This window comes from Chiloscyllium punctatum, chromosome 10 (assembly GCF_047496795.1).
Source record: "Chiloscyllium punctatum isolate Juve2018m chromosome 10, sChiPun1.3, whole genome shotgun sequence".
NCBI lineage: Eukaryota > Metazoa > Chordata > Chondrichthyes > Orectolobiformes > Hemiscylliidae > Chiloscyllium > Chiloscyllium punctatum.
Window position 1 is genome coordinate 58,326,827 of NC_092748.1, and position 19,503 is coordinate 58,346,329.

General features: G+C 38.1%; 1 long non-coding RNA gene across 1 annotated transcript in view; it reads right to left on the reverse strand.

Moving 5' to 3' along the window:
* Window positions 1–19,503, reverse strand: part of LOC140482197 (uncharacterized) — a 196,721-nt gene that overhangs the window by 58,442 nt on the left and 118,776 nt on the right. Inside the window, exons 2-3 of the long non-coding RNA XR_011961684.1 lie at window positions 6,914–6,976; window positions 6,196–6,263 (exon numbers count right to left, since the gene is read on the reverse strand). This is a non-coding gene — a long non-coding RNA (uncharacterized lncRNA). The remainder of the gene's footprint in view (window positions 1–6,195; window positions 6,264–6,913; window positions 6,977–19,503) is intronic.

The following is a 19,503-nucleotide window of genomic DNA, read 5'->3' on the forward strand; positions in this document are numbered from 1 at the left end:
AGGAGTATGTGTCACTTGTACAAATAACATTAGAATTCTATTGAGGGTACTGATTAGCTCAATTCACGAGATGGTAGTGTGTGGATCATGGTTCATGCCAACAGCACAGGGCTTGATTGTGGTTGCAGATAAGTTAGATTTAGAGCTGACTCCTCATTCTTTCCATAGTAAAACTCATGGCACTCAGCCATAGTTTGTTGAATAATCATCAAGAACAAGCCTTCGGAGAGAAAACTCTAGGAGAAAAAAAAAGCAGCTGATATAACTGTGACTACAGACCTGCACAATATAATGAAACAAACTATACAGTATGTTGAATACATGTTGCTCTGTTATAATGTGCGTTTTGTCAATGCAAATCCGCTGTAATGTGATTGATGAACTGGGGACTCTTCCTACAGCACAAAGTTTTAAAATGTGTGTTGGCTGTAACACAATTACAGTGCCAACATTTTAAGTGCTGTTTCTAAAGTGCAATGTTTCTATAATGTGGCATTGCACAAGAACGCAAACATCATGATATAGAAAAATAGACTGTACTGATACCATTTCCTGTTGAACTAGATGACAGCCTTGTCAAAGAGGAAATATTAGTACTATTTCATTGAATTAAATGGCATCTTGGACTTTGGGCGAATCCTGCCACATGATAAAAGGACAGAGCTCTGTCATATTGCTGATGGTCAATGGGAAGACCCATATACAAAGCAGCTTTGGCACAATATTTGATGTATTTGAGCACTATTGGAAATGATCCCAGTGGCAGCCTGAAATGCCCATGTCATAAAGACATTGAAAGAGATTATGACCTTGCCACCCACTGGCAGTGCATCCATAGAGATGTTTGCTATGTCTGCTGCCAGAGTAACTCTTTATGACTTCATGACTGAAACACATTCATTGCACAAACTGCTCGTTTTTCAGATCAACATTGTACGCCCTGATTATCATTTAGATGGTGGATGTCTCGTGTGCTGTCTGTTGAATCTAACCTCTTTGTGTTCTTCATTGACAGTTTTATTTTCTTTGCAGTAGCTCTTCATGGGAAAAGGGTTGACTCTTGAATGGAAGGTGTGAAATAAGTCGTTATCATAAAAAAGGTATATGTTGAAGCTGAACTTTGCTGAAGAAAGAAATCACTTCAAATAGATGCAACACAAGCTCAGAAATTTGTAGTTTCTCATCAGAAATCCTTTGGGTTTACTGTTGACTGTTGCTAATGTTTACCAGCAGTAGTCATCTCTTCTCTCCTGGTAATATTAGCATGGAGCAGAACAGAAATAGAAATGCAACTTGAGTGAAATTTAACCATAGTCACCCACATTTCTCCAGTTGTTTCTGATTGCCGTTATTATTTTGAAAAAAAAATTACTTCTGCTAGGGAAACGATGTAATATGTCCCTGCCCCGTTTTGACCCCTTGCCATTCATAAACAGGTATTAGCAGATTCACTACTAAAGCCAAACTTTAGAATTCTGTCAAAATGAACTGAATGTCAATCACAACAAAACTTCAATTTCGACTGATGTTCTGAATAAGAAACTACATTTACATTCCTGCTGGTTGACGACAACAGGGAAGAAGTTGAAGACCAGATAATACCCAATCAGGTAATTGTTTTCCTTTACTTATGGGGTCAGAAGGAGCAGAAATGATCTTACTGAACACACTGAGAAAACATAAGTTTCATCTGCCAGAGATGTAGCTCCTCTCTTCAACTCCTAAGCGTGATCCCCATGAGATGGTCCTCGTAGCTGATCGCACCATCTGACTGGTGTGGGCAGACCACCTCTAGGTCATACAATATTCTGCTTCTTCCAGTAAGATACAAATGAGATGTGGCTGTTAAAATCAAGAGGCTATCATTCTGCAGTGGGCCAGTAGGAAATCAAGTTACTAGTGTAGTTTCTCAGGTATTAAAACGCAAGGCTTTTTTTATTTACAGATACCTTATCAGCAGAGGAATATTAGCAGAAGAATATATCAAAGATTTAGAAAAAAGAAACTTTGATGGCTCACAGCTTCTGCTTGAAATGTCACTGTGTTAAAAAATGCCATTTTGTTAAACAATTTACCATTCATTGATTAAACGAAGGTTTTATTGAATGATGCGAAACATATTGATATTAATTGGAGCTAATGTAATCATCTTGTTACCTGAAAAGAGTCAATTAGTTTTAAAAATTATATAACTGGGATTTTTAAATTGGTTAGGAGAAATTCAGCAGATGGAGAAAAATATATGTTAAAAGTAAGTCTTTTTAATCACTGCCTTGATATCTTTAAGGACATAAACCAAACAATTTTAATTTAAAATATTTTGCTTTTAGTTTCGTTATAATTTAAAATTTTTGCTTTTTTAAAAATTTATGCTTCCATTGGTAAATTAATAATACCTCAATACAAAAAAATCCTATTTTCATACGCATCAAAAATTTGCCTCAGGACATTAGTGTTTGGTTCTTGGAGAATCAGAAGAAAGGAGCTCTGATGACTACATATCGAACAGATGTCAGCAATCTGTTTTAAAGCAATATATTTTAAACTGAGATTCTTACTCTTGTCTTCCTATATTGAAGAAAATATTTGTACAACTCATGAAAAATGAAAACCCCATCGATAAAAATTCAATCAATACCTTGTACGCTATTGAAGTAAAATATCTACCTGAAGCACAAAACATTAAAAAATTCAGACTGTGTATTAAAAACATCTCTAGTTTATGAATTTTGTTTATAAAATACAATATAAATATATTAAAATATTTCCTTAAATTCATAATGCTCTTAAAAAAAGAAAATGATTCTGTAATATAATATTGTTACAAATACTGCCTTACATTTATTAGTTTCTATTCCCTGTTAGTCCTTCTGTATGAAGTTGATCCTGTAATTAACCTTGTAGACTGCAGCTTTCCGGAGAGCAGATTGCTCGCAGCACAATTCTGAGTGAACAGTAAAACATTTCCAGATGTGCTTATGGTAACAAATTACACGACCTCCAGATATACTTCACATGGAAAGCATCACAACACGACATTTATTCACAAAACAGTCTCTGGGATCTGAGAAAAATAAGGATGTTTCTTAAAAAGTCTCTATCTATTCTCCTTCAGTCAAACTCTTTTACAACTAGGAACAATTCACAAAAAGGACAACAAAAGGAGTACTAAGGTTTGCACCATTCATTTGAGCTATTTACAATATTGAAAAGTATTTATTATTTTATTCACTACAATGACTTAAAAATATATGTAGAAACCAAACAGAATCATTCAGTATACGTAGCCCTTATTTTATGACGAGCTTGACTTAATGCTTCTCAATTGCAGCTTGGTTGGTATTATCGTAAATGTTTTGAGTTAAGAAAATGGACCATGCTACAGATAAGTGTCCACCTCATTTCAACTTTTAATTCATATATAAGAGGATCCTGTTTGAATTCTTCAAATGTTATCAAAGTTTCGCTCATTTTAAGCGCTAAACATGAAACAGGGAGAGGGGAATTGGCCTATTATAAAGTGGTCCTTCAGACTAGGTGTTGAATTCAATGATTAAAAGTAAGGTGGTTGTTTTTTTTCCCTATATGCTGGCATAGAATAAAGAAACCCTAGCTTTATCCAGACAAAGGAGTAATCTCACTGCTGGTCCACCTAACAACAGGGCTTAGTGTTAATGGTGGGGCAAGGAAAGGGTCAGGAAAATAAAACATTTGAAGCTCCAGTGGCATTACTGGGACATCTGGCTGTTGATGGAGATTGACATCAGTAGTGAGAAACCTTCCACCACATCTGGACATGCAAGGGAAGGATAGGTTTTGTGGGGGGTGGGAAGTGCAGTTTCTGGTGGGAATGTGGCATTAGAGATGTTCAAATGGGAAGGTTCATCCTGTTACTTTGAACTACTCAGACCGTCCAGTTAATTGGGATTTGGCAACAAACAACACTATCACATCTTTTCATCTTCCCGGTTAAGTAAGTGTTTTTAAAGAAAATAAGTGTTTTAAAGTTGGATGAATTTTTCCAGTGGACAGCACTTACTGAACTCATGTGGCTCAATTAAACTTGCAAAAGCTACATTTATTCATATCCTGGCCCATGTCCTCTGGAGGGGGAAGCAACATTTTCAGGCATTGCACTTTCTGTGAATGGAACAGAAGCATGGGGAATAATAGTTCCCTGATGCCTTTTCCTTAGCAACATCTTGACCAGACAGAGTCAACTTGCCAACCAATCAACACTCTGTTCTCATGCAGTATTAGATCGTTACTCCTTTTGAAATTTGCCATTTTGTGCCTGTCCTGATGAACTTAAGATGACAAGCTTTTTTAGCATGCCTCTATTTTTAACAAATACTAAAAGTAGAATTTATCATGCATCATACAATGGTAATTTCTGTTAGGGAAATTTCTACAGAATCATGACATGAAGAATCATAACAATAGAAAGATTGTCAGGTGCCCTATGAAGATAGATTTAAACAAACTAGACCTGTATTCTCTGGAGTTTTGAGGAATGAGAGATCATCTAATTGAAACTTAGAAAATACTTAAAGGGATGGACAGGGTAGATGCAGGTAAGATGCTTCTCCTGGTTGGAGAGTCTAGAACCAGAGGCATAATTTAAAAATAAAGAGAACTTAGGGACAAGCTGAGAAGAATATTCTTTTACTCATAGGGTTGTGAACCTTGGAATTCTCTAACACAGAGGGCTGTGGAAGCTCAATCTTTGATTATGTTTAAGATAAAGTTTGATTGATTTCTGGTTATGAATAGCATAAAGGTTTATGAGATGAAGTGGGTAAAATGCAAAACCAATTGTATGAGAGCACTGGCTGTCTCTGCAGAAGACTTTTGGAAACCTGATGGAGCCTTTGTTCTTAGTCCACAAGGATCAATTGGACTGTGTGGCTGCAATGTAGCAGGCTTCTTAAAGTAATTGGATCTCTCCAGAACATTGTTATGTTTAATCTATTTGAGCTCCTTTTGCTAGACTAAATTGGGTTGTTCCAAGGTTGTTGCAGCTATGGAATGCCAGACTAGTCAAGATGGTCTTAATCTCATTTGAAGCCAATTTTGAGTTCTGTCTTCTGTTCTTCTTTATTAACACCTCTCTAAAGATTAGTGAAACTAAGTGGTTAATGTTGTTCAACAAAATAAAATCAACCAATATATTAGACTACCAAGATTTCATCTGTAATGTTTTCACAACAATTTAACAAAAATATTCAATTTGTAGAGTCGACACTTGTGCATCTTGGGAAAATGAGTATACAGTTAAAGAGGACTATATAATCCAAATTCAGTTTGCTACAATCACAGCTTTATGTGGAAGTATAATCAGAAAAGCAAAGAGTTCAAGTAAATATTTTAATGAACGCATTAATAGAACATCGAGCATAATAGAGTTCAGTGCATATGTTTAAACTTGTGAAATATTTAATGCTTTAAAAATCTTTAAAATATTGTTTAAACATTTATTTTGGACATGAGAGCTTGAATTTGGAAGGAAGAAATGACAGCTAAAAATAATGTGAATTATATTACTTGAAAACACATTTTGAGTAACTTGTAGAGCAAAATCCTACCATCATGTGGCCAGATTGTGCAATTACAAGTTGAACCATTTACAATATACAGAATTAGCAGTTTACTCCAAGTCAGTAGACCTAGGTTCAAGTTCCACCTGGTTTAGAGATGTGTTTAAATATATGCGGACAATAATAAAATCAACAATAGTGTTGCAAAAAGAGTAACATAAAGAAGTTAGGTTCTGCAGAAATAAGACATAGAATTCTTATAATCTCACGTCATCTAATGGAATGATTGGTATAAATTCTGAAAATTCAGCAGTTTACATTGTATATCAAGTTAGCATGCAATCAAGATAAGCCCTGGGAAGATTTCAAAGATTTTGAAGTAACACAGATATCTCCCTCCCTCATTTTCTTCCGTCACATTAGTCCTGTCTAACAATGATAATCTACAACAAGTCATTTCAAAGTGTATGAAAAAAAAGGTCAAATTGACTTTCTGTAAGGAAACACACATGGTTCTTTTTCTCGAGATCTACATATAATAAGAATCTGCCTTATTTGAAACTGTGGACATCATTTTGAAGAAAAATATAATGTCAAACAGAAAACAAAGGTTTAACTCTTATACTTAAAAGCATAAATGTCAGCATTGTGGTTGTACCTAATCTCCAGGGACCACAGCATCACCATCTTCTCAAGGGCAATCATGGATGCGCAATCGATAGATGCCTAGTGAGCAAATAAATCAAGATAATGAAAATAAAATGTTTTGTGTTTTAGAACTAACCCACCTGTTAATTTTATATCAATATTGCACATTAGTTCATTTTTTAACCTTTATTTCCAATATATACCACTTCCACTCATGCCAAGATAGTTCAGACTGAGTAACACCTTGTCAAGGCCAAATCAAATGTTCAAATTTTGACAAGCTTGCTTTTTGGTTACAACAAATCAACGATGTCTACTCGAAAGCAGTAAAAAGATCTGATTCAGCTTGGAGTAGAGAAGATGTTGTGATGACAGTTGCATAGAACAGTAGCACATTGGAAAGTTGTGGAAAAAGACAATAGAAGGAGGAAGGAAAGGAAAAAAAAGGTCACAGAATGAGAACAACTGAAGCAATGATCTATTTCCAGTGTGAATATGACTATGATCTCAAAGAACAGCAATGTGTGAGGAAACCAAGGCAGCTATACATGAATTGTGGCATATCCTGGAACCTGGATGGCAACAAAGGAGCAGTAAGAAAAAATATTCTCAGCCAAAGTGACAATGGTTTCAGCTTTCTGGCTGCAACCTTCTGACCAACACTGGTAGGTATCTTTGCATGAATTCATCAACTTACAGTTGTGTAATTCATGAATTCATCAACTCACCATTGTGTTTCCCTTCTCCAGATGTCTTGTTTCAAAATGGAAAGTAATTTGTTCAGCCAGTGCCTGCACAAAGCAACAGAAAAGACTAACAGTGTGTTTCAAAATCTGTGACATATCTAGGATAAAACACTTCATCGACAACATCCAGGACAGTATTCAAAGCTCTGTTACGGATTCCGCAGAAGACAATATAACCCAATAAAATCCAAATGTTCTTTAACTATCAGCACAGAATTATGAAAATAAATGCATGAATAGCTTTTTTTTATCCACTGTGGACAAGGAACAGCTTGGTGGCAGAGCCCATTTGCTGATCACCTGGTGGATCCAGCAAACAACCCAACCATTTTAAGGGGCAGCTTTGCAAAGATTTATTTAGTGAGTTATGGACAGAAATTTAATGCTCTGCTCTGGATGCCATGGTATATGATGCCCCTGCTGGTCTCCAGGTCAGGAAAGGATAGATCTAAGGCAAGCCACCTTCCTCCAGGACCCGAAGCAATATTTTCAGATATGCATTTATTTTTCTAAATCAGTGGCTAGAGATTAATAACCTTCAGATGTGAGTAAGAGGGCAGGTATCTACCATGTTAGCAGGATGAAACAGTGGCCACTACTCCAAATAGCACTGCTGATACAGGAGAGCTATTGGGCTCTGGTTAGATGCCAATTCTGAGACTGGGCATCTACCCAACACCAAGATTTCTTGGCTGGGATATTCACATTAATTGATACAAGAAACATGATTGCAGGAAAGTCTGTATCCACTTGGCAATCAGGCCACTCAAAACTGGCTGTGGCAGAATTGACAGCAGAGGATGGGTCCCATGCTGTGACCACTAAATACCCCACAATACATTGACTTACATTTGGAGATTTCCTTTCTCTCAAGGATTTATTTCAAGACAATTAGGTCAGGGTGTAGGTTTGCTCACTGAGCTGTAGGTTTGATGTCTAGACGTTTCATTACCTGGCTAGGTAACATCATCAGTGGCGACCTCCAAGTGAAGCGAAGCTGTTGTCTCCTGCTTTCTATTTATATGTTGGTCCTGGATGGGGTTCCTGGGGTTTGTGGTGATGTCATTTCCTGTTTGTTTTCTGAGGGGTTGATAGATGGTATCTAGATCTATGGGTTTGTTTGTGGCATTGTGGTTGGAGTGCCAGGCCTCTAGGAATTCTCTGGTATGTCTTTGTTTAGCCTGTCCCAGGATAGATGTGTTGTCCCAGTCGAAATGGTGGTTTTTTTCATCCATGTGTAGGGCTATGAGGGAGAGAGGGTTGTGTCATTTTGTGGCTAGCTGGTGTTCATGTATCCTGGTAGCTAACTTTCTTCCTGTTTGTCCTACGTAGTGTTTGTGGCAGTCCTTGCATGGAATTTTGTAGATGACGTTGGTTTTGTCCATGGGTTGTACTGGGTCTTTTAGGTTTGTTAGTTTTTATTTGAGAGTGTTGGTGGGTTTGTGTGCTACTAGGATTCCGAGGGGTCTTAGTGGTCTGGCTGTCATTTCTGAAACTTCTTTGATGTATGGTAAGGTGGTTAGGGTTTCTGGCTGTGTTTGGTCTGCTTGTCGTGGTTTGTTCTTGAGGAATCTGCGGACTGTATTTTTTGAGTATCCATTCTTCTTGAATACGTTGTATAGGTGGTTCTCCTCTGTTTTCCGAAGTTTGTCTGTGCTGCAGTGTGTGGTGGCTCGTTGGAATAGTGTTCTGATACAGCTTCGTTTGTGTGTGTTGGAATGGTTGCTGGTGTACTTAAGTATTTGGTCAATGTTTGTCAGTTTTCTGTATACACAGGTTTGTAGTTCTCCGTTGTCCTTTCTACAAACTACAAACCTGTGTATACAGAAAACCGACAAACATTGACCAAATACTTAACTACACCAGCAACCATCCAAACACATACAAACGAAGCTGTATCAGAACACTATTCCAACGAGCCACCACACACTGCAGCACAGACAAACTTCGGAAAACAGAGGAGAACCACCTATACAACGTATTCAAGAAGAATGGATACTCAAAAAATACAGTCCGCAGATTCCTCAAGAACAAACCACGACAAGCAGACCAAACACAGCCAGAAACCCTAACCACCTTACCATACATCAAAGAAGTTTCAGAAATGACAGCCAGACTACTAAGACCCCTCGGAATCCTAGTAGCACACAAACCCACCAACACTCTCAAACAAAAACTAACAAACTTAAAAGACCCAGTACAACCCATGGACAAAACCAACGTCATCTACAAAATTCCATGCAAGGACTGCCACAAACACTATGTAGGACAAACAGGAAGAAAGTTAGCCACCAGGATACACGGACACCAGCTAGCCACAAAAAGGCACGACCCTCTCTCCCTCATAGCCCTACACACGGATGAAAAAAAACACCATTTCGACTGGGACAACACATCTATCCTGGGACAGGCTATGCAAAGACATGCCAGAGAATTCCTAGAGGCCTGGCACTCCAACCACAATGCCACAAACAAACACATAGATTTAGATACTATCTATCAACCCCTCAGAAAACGAACAGGAAATGACATCACCACAAACCCCAGGAACCCCATCCAGGACAAACATATAAATAGAAAGCAGGAGACAAAAGCTTTGTTTCACTTGGAGGTCGCCACTGATGATGTTACCTAGCCAGGTAATGAAACGTCTAGATATCAAACCTACAGCAGAGTGAGCAAACCTACACCCTAAACCTCAACCTGAGCTACAAACCTTCACAAACCTTGCACAATTAGGTCACTTAGGAACATATGAACAGGCGTAGGCCATTCAGCCCCCTGAACCTTCTCTACCATTCAATGCGGTCATAGCTAATTTATGACCTAACTCCATATACCTGCCTTTGGTCCATATCCCTTAATACCTTTTCTTAACAAAATTTACCTAGCTCAGATGTAAAATTAACAACGGATCCGGCATCCACTGCTGTTTCTGGAAGGGAGTTCCAAACATCCAACATCCATTGTATGTAGAAGTACTTCCCTAACATCTCTCCTGAAAGGTTTAGCTCAAGACTATGCCCCCTAATTTTAGAATCCCCAACCAGTAGAAATAGTTTATCTTCATCTACCCCATCTTTTGCTGTTACTATCTTGAAGACTTTGATCAGATCACCCCTTAACCTTCCAAATTTTAGAGAAAACAGGTCTAATTTGTATAATCTCTCCTCATAATTTAATCCCTCGTGTCCACTGTACCCCCTAACTACATTGCCTGGGATGTGGAACATTTTATCAGTCAGATATTTTGTAGTGTACATATCCCACAATGAACAATTATTTAAAAATATTCAATAGGTATACTATCTTCAGTATTCCTACTGTGCAAAATATACTTTGAAATATTTTACAAGTATAATCTCCTTTCCACTTCCTCCCCAGCAGCCATTGTTTCAGTAGTCAAGAGTATGTCTAACAACCTTTTGTTGTGTTTTTTAGCTTCCTAAAATAAAGGACCCAGTCTCACTTACATGAAACTTCCAAATTGCAAGTGAAATATTGAGGCTGCTGAAATATCTGAAACAGATACAGAAACTGCTGGAGAAACTCAGAAACACTTAGAGGAAGAAGAGACAATTAGACTTGAAATGTTAACTCTGTTTCTATCTCCACAGATGCTGTCAGACATAGTGTTATGTAACTAGCTGCGCTAATTGGGAGAAGTTGAGGACTGCAGATGCTGGAGAGTCAGTCGAAAAGTGTGAAGCTGGAAAAGCACAGCAGGTCAGGCAGCAGCCGAGGAGCAGGAGAGTTGACGTTTTGGAAATATGCCCTTCATCAGGACTATAACAAGGTGTCATGTGATTTTCAACTTTTCCCAAGCCATGGCCTCCACTGCCTAGAAACGCAAGGGGAGCAGATGTATGGGAACAACCTCAATTGCACATTCACCACCAATCACTTAGCATTATGACTTCGAAAAACATCTCCACTCCTTCTGTGTCACAGGGTCAAAATCCTGGACCCCTTACAACTTTGTGGGTGGCCTTACCCCATTGAGGTCAGGAAGGTAGCTCCCCACAACCTTCTCAAGGGATGGGGAAGAAATGCTGACCCAGTCAGTAACTCTCACATTCTACTGACAATTGAAATAAGTCAACTCTGTTTTCAGGGAGTTGCACCCATCAGCGTCTTAATGATAAATGAACTCAATTTTCAGTCTGAGAAATGAAAAGACTGGTAGATCTTAAAACTCCAATTATAGACATACTCAATAAAATAAATCAATGTATACTGAGATCTACATTCACCTTGATCTTATGAAAATTAGCCAACCAATACATTTATCATTTCCTTTTATAGCTGTAAACACTCAATATTTGTTTGCACCAAAATTGGCTTCAGCCTGATTGTAAAATTAATTAAAAAGCCTAAATGAAATGATTTTTATTGGCACAAATTTATTAAGGGAGATTCAAATATTATAAAACAATTTGTTTGAAAGATTCAGTATGCTATAAACATTCAATAAATTACATATTTACCTTTGGGTTAACTATCTAATTAACTGTAGTTTTAATTTTTTTAAAAATTGAAAGGAATTTTACAGGCTGCATTCAGCTTGAATACACAAAAAAATTGACATTACAAACACTGTTTTAATTAAAATAATTTTACATCCTGCTTCCACCTCCAAAATAAAAGAAAACCAAGTTGATATATATATGTTATATATATATAGTATAAGTTAATATCTAAACCCTTCCCTGGCACTAACTACTTCTGCTGATGTAATTGGACCATTTTTTATAATAAAAAAGGACATTGAATAAGAAAACAACAGTTACAAGCTCTACAATAGAAATTTTCAGTAGATGTATACATTACATTTAAAAAATATCTAGGCCTCACATGAAGGCTCAATATCTTTATAAATAGATAACCACAGAACTCCACCACCCATATCTTACCCTGTATTGATTCAAACTCACATCTCATGCCTAGTCTTGGCATCTTCCATTGTTACCATATCCACCAGTGTACCAAGATTCTTTTTATAATTTGCAAATCTTTCATGGTTTCTCTCTACCACTGCTTCTTTCTTGACTTTAATACTGTGGGAACCCATTAACTACAAGCTCCCCCTTCAGCTGAATGCCATCCTGACATAGACATATGTTGATTATCCATCATCATCGCTGAGTGAACATCCTGAAATTCTCTATCAAAGTTTATGACAAAGAACCAAAGTCTTAAGGATACAGTAGTATTGTGGTTATTTAAAATCAAGAGCCTTTCAAATCCAGCTATCATGTTTTTAAAAAAAATCTGGACATGGGGTTATCCAAGATGGCAGTGATCTGAAAGGTCTGCTTTGCTGAGCTCTGCATCACAGCCTAAGCAAAGTAGTACTCTAACCTACCCTACCCAAGCCAATTATTTAAAATTCAACACTAAAATAGTTACAGAGTCTTTAGTAATCCAGTTTTGTCGAGTGGAGATGACAAAGCACAGGAAAGGATCAAGTAAGTCCCAACGTGCAGGACACCCACCAGGGACACCAAGCACGCCTGCGGCCGTGGATGTGACACCCTGTAGTAGTTTGGTGGACCCAAACACTCACCAGGCCCTGGTCGCAGAGTTTGCGAAGTTGCATGAAATGACTGAAGCCATAATTGAAGAAAAGTCCAGCAGTAGATTGGACCCTTTCTCAGCCATGCTTCAAGAATATGAACAGCAACTTGAAAGCCTTGGGAAGAAAGTGGATGAGGTTGGGCACCAAACCACATTGGCAGAGACCACGATTGATTCCTCTAAGAAGCGGATCTAGGCCCTTAAAAAACAGGCCCGTACTTTAATGGAACAAGTTGACAACCTCGAAAATAGGGACAGGAGGAAGGATATTCATATCATTGTCCTACTGGAGGGGACAGAAGAGGTCAGCCAGTGAGTTTTTTTGAGAACTGACTGCTGTGATTCCTTCACTTAGAAGCTGAAGCACGACAGGTGAAGATTGAGAGATCTCATGGGGTTATGGCGCTCAGGTCAAGTTTGGACCAGTACCCTCACCCTGTGCTTGTACGGTTTCATAGCTATGGGAACAAACAAAGAGTTATGGAAGCCTCCAGCACCTGGGGAAAGATCCAACAGCTTTCATTCACGAGGGCTCCAGGATTATGTGCTTTTAGGGCTTTTCAGCAGTGATGATTCGGAAAAGGAAGTCTTTTGGTGATATCAAGAGAAAACTAAGGGAACCCGGGATTCAGTAATCTTTAAGGTATCCAGCGGTGCTCTGTATTGCTTTCAATGGATCCACGCACTCATTTGACTCTCCAGAGAAAGCAAAAAATCTTTATTGACACGTTAAATGGATATAGATAATCATGTTTGTTTCTCTAAGAGAAAGTTTGTTGGCTTTTTCTGGTATTAACCAGTGTTAAATTATAGTTGAGGATGGGTAGAGTACTTACTTTTAACTTCTTCATTAACATTACTATCTTTTTTTGCTTGTGTCTCGGGTGCAGCTCAAGCTGGAGGGAGTTATGAAGGTGGTTGCAATGGCTAAATGCCTATCTAAGGGCAGTTCAAGCCCAGTTTTTGTGTTTAATTGCCTTGGTTGCCATATTGGTAGCAGGGTAGAAGATAAGACTTTAGGATGTGTAAGTGTCTCCAGTGGGCAGGGGATAAACTCCTCTATTGAGTGCCATCGGCACTTTGTATTTTGTTTCATTTTTGGTTCTTTATTTATGTAGTTTTTGTAAGTTTTGAGAGGTTGTTAGTTGTAGTGGTTTTAGTTTAAGTAGTTTTTAGGCTCAATGAGTCTTTTTTCATTGATGTTCAGCGATTTGTAATTCAAGTTCTTCCTCTCTCGAGTTCAAATGTTGTTATGGCTAAAGATGGTGCTTAAATGGTGTACCTGGAACATGAAGAAGAGCCATTTGTCAGTCAAGAGGAAAAAGGTTCTTTCTAGTCTTAAAAAGGAGAGGGTGGATATTGCCCTACTGCAGGAGACACACCTTGATGACAAGGAACACGTGCAATTACAACAGGTTGGGTTTGATCGGATTTATTTCTCATCTTTTAATACTAGGAGTAGGGGAGAGGTCATACTTGTTAGGAAGAATCGCCCATTTAAATTACTAGATTGTATTAAGGACACTCACAGGAGGTTCATAATCCTCAAAGCCTTGATATATGGAGAAGAATTTTGAATATTTATTATCCCCCAGCAGACCCCCTTAAATTTCTGGTAGATGCATTTTCCAAATTGAGTAACCTTGCATTGCGGCACATTACCTTAGTGGGAGATTTCAACTGTCTTGTGGATCCTACGCTAGATAGAATGCCAAAAGACCCCCCAATACACTCTTTGCAATCTAAACAATTAGTGGATTTGTTTACGGAACTGGGGCTTGTGGATGTTTGGAGTTGGCTCCACCTCACAGGTAGGGATTTTACTTTCTTCTCTAATCCGCACAAGTGCCACACTAGGATTGATCTTTTTCTAACCCCTGCAGCACTCTTAGATTCGGTGGCATCCTGCACAATTGGGAATATTACCATCTCTGGTCATGCAGCAGTATATTTATTGGTTAAGATCAAGGGCAATATGACAGGTTCGAGACTCTGGTGCATGGATCCCTTTATTCTTAAGGATAGTAAGTTCATATAGTATTTCCCTAATGAATTCGGATCTTTCTTAGCCATTAATTCAGATGCAGCCAGTAACTCATCCATCCTCTGGGAAACTGCTAAGGCTTATGCCAGGGGAATAATTATTTCTTACTCTGCCAGTAGGAGGTGGCAGAAGGGAGATCAGCAACACTTGTTCGAGACACAGTTGAGGGTCACCAAGAGGGCATACTTTGATAGACCCTCAGTGGCTAAGCTTCAGAGGATCACAGTTTGAATTCCAGGCTCACATAGACAGCCAAGAAGGAATTTGCTATTGCAGACCAAAGCTTATTTAAGCATGGCAATAGGCTGGGCAAGTACTTAGCATATCTTACCAGGAAAAACAGCGACTGCCCCCCCCCCCCCAAGCCATTACCTCAATCAGGGAAGGGACTGGGACCCTTACCTGCGATTCTGAAAAGATTAATGCAGTATTTCAGAGATCTTACTCCAAATTATATAAGGCTGAACACTGTGAGGATAGATGGGTTAAGATGGAGTTTTTTTTCAAGAACTTGGATCTTCCAGGGGTAACCCCTAAACAAGCGTTTTCCTTAATGCCCCTTTGTCAGTGCAGGAGGAGCAGGAGGCTATGAAGCAGCTTCACAGTGGAAAGGCGCCTGATCCTGATGGCCTTCCTAATGAATTTTATAAAGAATTTATAAACATATTTTGGGAGCCGACGCTTAACATATTCAATCACTCGTACAGTCATGACTACCTCCCACCATCCTTAAATGAAGCTAAATTCTCTCTTATTCTTATGAAAGGGAAGACCCCAGAGGATTGTGCTTATAGGCCCATCTCACTTTTAAATGCTGATTTCAAAATCCTGTCTAAGACCCTTGCATTAAGGTTGGAAACAGTGCTGCCATGCGTTGTCAAAGAGGACCAGACTGGCTTTATAAAGGGCCGCAGATCTTCCAACATGTGAGGAGATTATTCAATATGATTCAAGCATGTCAACAACAATCTCTACAGGGATTAGCAATTTCTCTAGATACAGAGAAGGCATTTGACCTGGTTGAGTAGCTGTATCTCTTTTATACTTTAGAACAGTTTGGTCAAGGGAAAGCTTTTATTAAGTGGGTGAGGGTCCGTGGTTCTCACCAATGGTGTGTGATCCAGTAACTTTAATATTTTTAGGTGCAGTTGACAAGGTTGTCTCCTTTTGCTGTTGTTGTTTATGTTGGTGATTGAGCCATTAGCGGAGGCCATCTGTAGGCACCCCAACAAAATCTGCCCCAGACTTGGGATCAAAGTCACATAAGATTTACATTGTATGAAGATGATGTTCTTATCCTTTTGTCAAACCCAGCAGTTTCAGTATCTCACCTGATACAATGTATCAATTCGTTTGGCACCTCTTTGGGCTATAAGATTAATTTTACAAAATCGGAGGCCATGCCTTTGGGAGGTCTCAGGGGAATACCTGATACCGAGCGCAAATTCAGATTTCCTTTTAAATGGTCACAAGTAGATTTTCTTTATTTAGGTATATTCGTTATTCCCGTCTTTGATCAGTTATTTAAGGCAAACTTTGTCCACTTGTTTGACAAAATTAAACAAGACCTTTGAAGATGGGAGGCACTTCCAATATCCTGGCTTGGATGGATAGCCCTTATTAAAATGAATGTCTTCCCTCATTTGCTATACCCCATGTGAATGCTTCCTTCGATCTTTCCCAGACAGACAATGGTGAGACTTAATGGCTGGTTCAGCTCTTTTATTTGGCACCATAAGTGGCCCCTTATCAAGCTAACCAAATTGCAACTGCCCCACAGATTGGGGTGGGGAAGTATATCTCCCGGATATTAAACACCACCAATTAAGATCTCTTTTATCTTACGTGAGTGATTGGACCTGCGAGGACTCGGCGTCAATATGGTTAGATATTGAAGCTTCTCAGGCAAAGTGCCCCCTTATTAGTCTGCTGTTCTTAGACAAAATGAAGACAGCAATGGAGTATTGTCATAACCTATTAATTATCAATACTGTTAAGGCATGGAGGGCAATGCAGCAGAGCGAGGGCAATATAGCCAAAACTTCATTTCTTACCCCTATAGTTGGTATACTGGGTTTCCAACTGGGGATAATGGATTCCAGGTTTAAACTATGGGCAGTTAGGGGTGTGTCTTGCTTGAGTGACTTATTTGAGGGAGAAACAATGATGTCCTTTGATCGAATAACTTGTAAGTATGGACTATCTAGTAGAGACTTTTTTTTTGCTTTTTACAGTTTAGGGATTTTATTCAAAAAAGTACCACACTTTTAACTGACCTTTACAGATCTGACACAGAGAAGAGGGTGCTTAGTGTTAAGAACACACTTTCTGTCAGCACTCTTTATCATCTATTGGAGAGTGGCCCCTCGGACAAGACTGAGCAACTTTGTGAGGTCTGGGAAAGAGAGTTGGGGACTGGGATCTCCTCTGAGACATGGGAGAATACTTGGGAAAAGGCAAGAAGGATTTTGGTTTGTAATAGGACCCATGCCATGCAGTTGAAGATTCTTCATAGACTCTATCTGGCCCCAGATCACCTCTCAAAATTCAAAGTGGGAGTATCCTCAACACGTTCCAAATGTAGAATGACTGTGGGCATTTTTACTCATTGCTTATGTCCTGTCGAAGGCTTTGTACATACTGGAATGCTGTGGAAGGTGTGATAGAGTGGATCTTAGGCACCAAATTGGAGATGGACCCAGTATCTCTTCTCCTGGGCCTGCCCAGGGTAGCTCACTTAGATGTGCATAGGAAAAAAACTTTTCAGTTTCTTTACTTTTTGCACAAGGAAAAATATTCTGTTGTTGGCTGTCTAAAAACCTCCCGGATCTGTCGGGTTGGCATAAGCTAGTCATGGAGCATATCTCCTTGGATTTTTTCACATGTATGGCGTACCAAAAAACTGAGGATTTTTATAAGACATGGCAGCCCTTTTTGGATTACCTAGATACAGACTTATCTGTTATTCCAAAAAGGGCTTTTCTATAGCCATGATGATCTTGTCTAATGAATCTGAAATCCTGAGGGGAAGAATTATGAATATATAAATGTATATTGGTTAATCCTCTCTAAGATCGAGAGTATTGTTTTGTTGTGTTGACTTGTATTATTTATTATTTATTTTTATTTTTCTTCTATCTGTTAGCTTGCCATGTTGTTTTGTATGTATATGCACATGAGTGTAGGTTTGTTCAGTTTGTATTGTTTTTGAGTTGTGTTTTTGTTGGTGTTTGTTATATTAAAAAATTCTCTTTTTCAATAAAAATATTTTAAAATAAAATCTGGAAGTATAACAGAGTTATAAAAAAAAGGTAGTAATAACAATGGTGATAAGCTGTCGGGTTGTTATGAAAAGCCAACTGCTTGACAAATATCTTTTAGGGAGTAAATCCTGTCATTCTCACTTAATTTGGCCTGTATGTAAGAACAGTCCCACACAAATGTAGTTCACTCTCAACCATCTAATGAAATGTGATAGAAAACTGTTAATTTAAAGGCAATATATATGGATGATGCTAGTGATGCAAACACAAATCATGAATTGTTTTGAAAAAATTTTTTAATTAAATGAAACAAGCAGGTCCATTGTGCAATCAAGATGATGTCTCAGGTTGCAGCTTTTTTTCAGTACTGCTCCCGAAAGTAGTCCTTTCATCTTTTTTTTTATAAAATGAGAATATCTTGTTATATAAAATACATGGAAATATTCAGTGCTACCAAGGTTCAGTAACTAAATACATTTGTCAACAAAGAATCCAATCAAGATAAATCAACTTCGCAGCAGCTATTAGTAACAAAATAATATGCAGTGGAGCAGAAAATATGGTCCATTCTTCATATCATATAACTTGTCCATTTTGCATTCCTGAAGCTTTTTTTAAGAGTTGTTTTTGCTTATTGATTACCTATACTGTCAATTATTATATAAGTCTTTTAACTATTCTAAATTTAAATAGTTTTCTTCTAAATGTGCATCCAAAACACCTTTATATCCCTACATTCCAGTCAAATTTTCTCTTCCTTTTAATCGAAAATTATAGCTGTATATATTTTCCTTACTTCGGGTCTCTAAAAGTAAAATAAAGACATCACATTGAAAACATTTCAACCAATGCTTGCATTGCACACAATTTTAATTTCTGTGCTGTAAAACCTTTATACCTGCTGGCATTAATGTGAGTTTTATTGATTATCCTCTATAAATTAGTCCCATCTATACCCTTATGTTAAATGTTTTCATTAACTGGGGAAAATTATGATGGAATGTTATATTTGTCTCTACCTTTCATGTCTTTAAGACTTTTTGATCAATGATCTGAATATAGGGAAACTTCTAAATCCAACACCCCATCCCATGGAACAGCTGTTTGTATATAGTACAATTCCAGAAGAAAAGGATGCAGAACTCAAAATTATTCTGGATATGTTAGCTTTAACGAATCAGAAATTAGTTGGGGATGACCTTTGCTTTTTGACTGCTCCATTTTGAAGTATGAGCCTAGAGATGTGTGAAATTGAAATAGTAAAAGTAAACTCATGCACACCTTCGTGCCTGAGGCAAAGGCAAACTCAAATGCAATCTTCATATGAGGAGCTAAAACATCCCATCAGAAACTGTGTGGAGCTTCATAATTACATATATGCAAGTGAGGTCAGCTGACATTTAATTGTCACCACTAAGCACCATTTGTTGGACAGTAAACCTCCCCACAATTCATGAATGTTGCTGGGCAGGTAAGGATAAGTCTGGCATACATTAAAAGAATCATCAGAGACAGGACATTATTTTACCGATTTGGCAAATTTGAGATTTCAGGATTATCTCAAATTACTTCAATGCACCTTTATGTGAAGCCCTTAGTCCTTTAAATTGTATACTTTGCTACCTCCCACTAATCTATTCTATCCTTACCTATTATTGTGCTGCATGATAGCATCGAATGCACTGATA